At 42.0% G+C, this 6,000-nt stretch overlaps 1 protein-coding gene across 1 annotated transcript in view; it reads left to right on the top strand.

The window, feature by feature from the left end:
• Window positions 1-6,000, top strand: part of FASN (fatty acid synthase) — a 61,973-nt gene continuing 55,973 nt past the window's right edge. Inside the window, exon 1 of the mRNA XM_081899489.1 lies at window positions 1-212. The gene's annotated coding sequence lies outside the window, so the exon portion shown is untranslated. The remainder of the gene's footprint in view (window positions 213-6,000) is intronic.

The raw sequence follows: 6,000 nt of genomic DNA, 5'->3' as shown, positions 1-6,000 counted from the left end.
GGAGACAGTGAGAAAGGGACGCGGAGCGCAGCTAGGCGGCGCGGGCAGCCTCAGTTACGCATCGGGCACCGACGAGGAGGGAGAGAGGGACTTGGCGGCCAGGGACTTGGCGGCCGGCAGAGTAGCAGCAGCAGCAGCAGCGGGGCTTTTCATCGCGCCTCCTTCGCCGATCACCTTCCAGCGGTGGCTGCCGATCTCAAGGACCTGAGCAGGTAACCGGCTCGGGTTGCCGGGATGGAGGGAGAGGCAGCCCTCCTCCTCTCCGGATGGCGCTTGTATGAATGAAACGGAGCAGCCGGCTAGAGCTGCTGCGCACTTTGGGGCGCCGGGGCGCCTCTAGGGCTGTCCTCGGCTTGATGGGGGCCCTGTGGATGCCCTCGGTGCCTTTTCCCGCTGGGGCTGGTTTGGCCCCTTTGGAAGCAGCCATGATCTCTTCCTTCTCCTCCTCCTCCTCCTCCTCTCCCGGCGTGGGGGAGGGGAACCGGCCTTGGCGGCACCAGATCTCTAAATGCGTTTTCATTTTCCCACCCTCCTTATGCAAATAGGGTTGTGCAAATCTAGGCAGACTGAAATACGTCTGTTTTGAATAGGTCGTCCGGGCCCGTCTTCGAAATCGGAAGGCGACATCCATTTTCAGGTGTTGGATGAGCCTTCCCAAGTGAAATCAGCTCGGACCCGGAGGAGGCCTTGGAGGCGCAGGCGGGTGGGATCGGGTGGCTCTGCGGCTTGAGCGCAACATCTTTCAGAAGTAGCACCGGAGAAGCTTCCGATGCTAAATCAGGTTTTTGTTCTCCATTTTGATAGCCAGCTCTGTGGGGAACGAACAAAAGCTGTGGCTCTTGAGATTAAAACAACAACAGTGTGTGTTTTTTAAATTTAATTTTATTATTTTTTAATTAACGGCAGAATAAAATTGCAGAGGTAAATTGCTGCCTTTGAAATTTTGTGATGTAATGTGGTAGCAGTGAAGTTGATTTGAGGTGTGGTTTTCCCCCTGGTATTGAGGTTATGGAATAAAAAGGGGGAGGAGTGTTTGGCAATAAGGGAGATGGAGGCTAAGCCTTGCTGCATTGTAAGTGTTCTGCATCCAGCCATTTTGATACCAGGCAAGGAAGACAGTTACACTGGCACACTGAAGCCCATTATTTCAGCAGATCTAGGTAAAAAAAGGGGGGTTCTCTCCCCCCTTAATTTCCAGCTCTTACCTTTAATATGCAGAAGCACAGAGAAGGAGAGTTTGAAAGGTATAAGACATGCAGTAGATATTCTCTGCTGTCTCTATTGTGACATTAGGAAATGAGGACACCAGATAGTTTCTACTTCGTCACTTGCAACCCAAGTCTTTCACTTCTTCTCAGGTAGCTAATAAAAGTCAGCAATTTCTGCTCAGCATTGGGAAGGATTTTCTCTTTGTTTCAGGACATTCACAGAGCCTGAGATTATTCTATTGTTCTCGTAATGTAACCTTGTATTCATATTCCTCAGCTTGGCAGTATGATCCTACAGCCTTACTCTGTCCATCTCAGAGCTAAGGGATGCAGTTGTAATGCATTTTGAGCTATTTGTATTACAGCCAGTTAATTTTATTCAGACTTGCATAAAAACAGGTAAAATAAGGTAGTTCTCTTATTTCTCTGTTTTTTAAATTACTTTATACGGTACCATAGTCATGCAACATGGAGAATTTAAAGACAAAAAGTGTCGTACAGCAATTTATCTTACTAGATATTTTAAATCATAGAGGGTAACTGGTACCACGCCCCCCTTTGCTAACCCAGCTCTGTGGCAAAGTTGTCCTTGTCTGTGTTTTTTGTGTGCTTATACTCAAAACTGTTGTCCTAAGTGTCTGAAGTAAGATTCCAAACCAAGGAAGTCGGAATATTTCCCTTTTTGTCATACGTTCTCAACCTTGCTTAGAAGAATCTATTTTTTTTTTTTTTATAAAAATTTTTATTAAGATTTTTTACAGATTAACAAACAGAATAGGTTTCATAACATCCTTTCATTCTATTGCGGACTCCCTCACGTCTCCCGCTTCCACTTTCATCATTAAAAACGAATTTTTCCAAGCAAATTATCATCTTGTTTATGCTCTTAATTACAATATTTAGGTTAAACTCAAATAAAAAATTATAATTTAATGGTAGACAGTTATTTCTGCTCTGGCTTCCTTGTTAGGATTCAACCAAATTACAGTACTTTTGTAAATAGATCTTAAATTTCTTCCAGTCTTCTTCAACCCTCTCCTCTCCCAGGTCGCGGATTCTGCCAGTCATCTCAGCCAGTTGCATATAGTCCATCAGCTGCATCTGCCATTCTTCCAGTGTTGGTAGATCTTGGGTTTTCCAGCTCTTAGCAATAAGTATCCTTGCCGCCGTTGTAGCGTACATAAAAAATGTTCTGTCCTTCTTTAACACGTTCTGGCCGACCATGCCCAGAAGGAAGGCCTCTGGTTTCTTGGTGAAGGTATACTTAAATACCTTTTTTAACTCATTGTATATCATTTCCCAAAAGGCCTTCACTTTAGGGCAGGTCCACCAGAGGTGAAAGAATGTTCCTTCATTTTCCTTACATTTCCAACATTTGTTATCAGACGAATGGTATATTTTAGCCAATTTCACTGGGGTCATGTACCATCTATATATCATTTTCATTACATTTTCCTTCAGAGCATTACATGCTGTGAAGTTCAGCCCGGTGGTCCATAACCTTTCCCAGTCCTCAAACATAATGTTGTGCCCAATATCCTGGGCCCACTTTATCATAGCCGATTTAACCAATTCGTCTTGTGTGTTCCATTTCAGCAGCAAGTTATACATTTTTGAAAGTACCTTGGTCTTAGGTTCTAGCAGTTCTGTCTCCAGTTTCGATTTCTCCACCTGGAATCCTAACTTTTTATCAATCTTAAACACTTCCTTAAGCTGAGCATAGTGTAACCAGTCTCGCACTTTATCTTTCATTTTCTCTAAACTCTGCAGTTTCCAATTGTCTCCATCCCTTTCTAGTATTTCCCAATATTTTGGCCAATTGGCCTCCATATTGGGTCTTTTTCGGGCCTTAGCCTCCAAAGGTGACAGCCACCTCGGTGTTTTGTTTTCTAATAAGTCTTTGTATCTTGTCCAGACATTAAATATTGCTTTTCTGACAATATGGTTCTTAAAAACCTTGTTGATCTTAACCTTGTCGTACCATAAATATGCATGCCATCCAAATGCATTGTTAAAACCTTCCAAATCCAGCACATCCGTGTCCTCCAGAAGTAGCCAGTCTTTTAGCCAGCAGAAAGCTGCGGCTTCATAATACAACTTTAAGTCTGGCAGGGCAAAGCCCCCTCTTTCTTTTGCGTCCGTTAATATCTTAAACTTAATTCTGGGCTTTTTGCCCTGCCAGACAAATTTGGAGATATCTTTCTGCCACTTCCGGAAGCACTCCGTTTTATCTACAATCTGCAATGTCTGAAACAAAAATAACATTTTTGGCAATACATTCATCTTAATAGCAGCTATTCGACCTAACAATGAAAGTTTCAATTTTGACCAGCTATCCAAGTCTCTCTTAATTTCAGACCAACATTTTTCATAATTATCTTTAAACAGACTCAAATTCTTTGCTGTTATGTTTACCCCTAGGTATTTAACTTTCTTAACCACAGTTAACTCTGTCTCTCTCTGAAACCGTTCCGACTCAATATCTGTCAAGTTTTTTCCCAACACCTTGGTTTTTTGCTTATTTAGTTTAAATCCCGCCACCCGACCAAAATCTTGGATTAGTTGTAGTACTCTTTTCGTACTAGATTCTGGCTCCTGTAATGTCAGAACTAAGTCATCTGCAAACGCTTTAAGTTTGTATTGTTTCGCTCCGACCTGTATCCCTTCCACCAACCTGTCCCCTCTAATCGTGTTCAAGAGCACCTCCAGGACCGAGATAAATAATAACGGGGAAATCGGACAGCCTTGTCGTGTTCCTTTTTCAATTTTAAACTCTTCTGTAACCACATTGTTAACTATCAGTTTAGCCTTTTGTTCTGAGTATATTGCATCAATCCCATTCTCAAACCCCCGGCCCACTCCCATTTCTTTTAAATTCCCTTTCATAAACTTCCAGGATATGTTATCAAAGGCCTTCTCCGCGTCTATAAAAATTAAAACAGCTTTAGTATTTATGTCTGTTTGTAAAAGCTCCAATATATCTATAATGTTCCTTGTATTGGCAGACATATGTCTACCTGGGAGAAAGCCTGCCTGGTCTTTATGGATTACTTTGTTTAAAACCCTCTTGAATCTACTTGCCAAAACGTCTGCAAATATTTTGTAATCCACATTTAAAAGGGAGATGGGACGGTAGTTCTTAAGCTGTGTCTTTTCAGTTTCCGATTTTGGTATCAATGTGATGAAAGCTTCTTTCCACGATTCTGGCGCCTTCTTCCCCTCTAAAATTTCATTGCTGACCTCCATCAGTGGTTGTATCAAATAGTCTTTCAATGTCTTATAGTACTTGGAGGTCAGCCCATCTGGTCCTGGTGATTTGCCCTGTTTCATGTTTTGGATGGCCTGCTCAATCTCTTGTCGTGTTATTTTGCCATTCAGAATTGATCTATTTTCTTCTGACAACTTTGCCAGTCCATTTGTCTTTAAAAATTGTTTAATCGCTACTTCATCTTGTGGCCCTTGAGTGTATAATTTTTTGAAATATCTCTGGAAACACTTTCTAATCTCTCCGGGGTTCTGGATACATCTTCCTTCAATCTCTAAGTTTGTCACTGTGTTTAACTTTTGTCTCCTCTTCAACTGCCCTTAGAAGAATCTAAAAAACAATGAACATTTATTTAATGTCTCTAGGAACTGAGAAGTACTGCAACTTGCATTGGTGACAAAAGTTCCCTTTCTCCCACTGAAACAAATTGAGGCAAAGAACTTAATCTCTCAATTTACAAGCAATTCAGTCAAGGTTGACCTTACCTTAAAAGTAAAATGGTAGAACTGTCGTTGACTTCTGTGAGACTGGTGCACTGATCCTGATGGATCTGCTTGCTGTGTTAGGGTAAATGATTGTTGTATTGGTTTTATTTATTTAATTCTTTACATTTCATTTCATTTATGTTTGCTTAAAGTTCACATTTAGGGCCAAATGCACCCCCCCTTTTGTTAAACTAAGCTAGAGGAACTATTGCTATGGCCTGTCCCAAGTATTTATGTGCTAGCCCAGGAATTTGTGGTACCAGAATGAAAAATCAGGCCACAATCCTAAACACGATGATTGAATAAGCCCCATTTCACACAATGGAATTTACTTTTGTGCAAGCAAGAATCTTGAGCACAGAATTACACTGTACCAGCCCAATCCTATGCATGGTAACTCAGGAGCATGTCCCTTTGAGTTTACTCTAAGAAATATGTTTAGGATTAGAGCAGGGTTTCCCAAACTTGGGTCTCCAGTGGTTTTTGGACTCCAACTCCCATCATCCCTAGCTAGCAGGACCAGTGGTCAAGGATGATGGGATTTTTAGTCCAAAAACAGTTGGAGGCCTAAATTTGGGAAACCCTGGATTAGAGCATTGGCTGTGAACAAGTGAAACCAGCTGAAATCATTGGGACTTCCTTCTGAGTTAACATAGCTAGGATCACACTATACATTCAAGCATTTTAATTTAACTGGAGACTTATGGGTAGGAGGAAGTGGGTTTTGTGAGTGCATTCATGGTCACTGGAGGCTGCATATAAAAGAGAACAGTGCGAAGCTCTGTAGAAGAGAGGATATTGGCATGTATACACTGCATGACAAGTTACACCTGCTGAAACTCTCCCTCTGATGCAACTATCAGAGGTGCAGGAGCCCTGACCTCTTCTTCACCTGGCCACCCTGCATGGTCACAGGTCAGCATAAAGGGATTGGCCACCAAAGACAACACTCAGCTGGTTAGTCCCTATAATAAAAACGAAGTTAGGAGGAATCACTGATGTGACACTACAAAATAAGCACATAATTTTTCCATGCCTCCGA

The sequence above is a fragment of the Podarcis melisellensis genome (genome assembly GCF_964234715.1).
Source record: "Podarcis melisellensis genome assembly, chromosome: 2".
Lineage (NCBI taxonomy): Eukaryota > Metazoa > Chordata > Lepidosauria > Squamata > Lacertidae > Podarcis > Podarcis melisellensis.
Note: the sequence above shows the minus strand (reverse complement) of the source record. Positions and strands in the feature narration are given on the sequence as shown.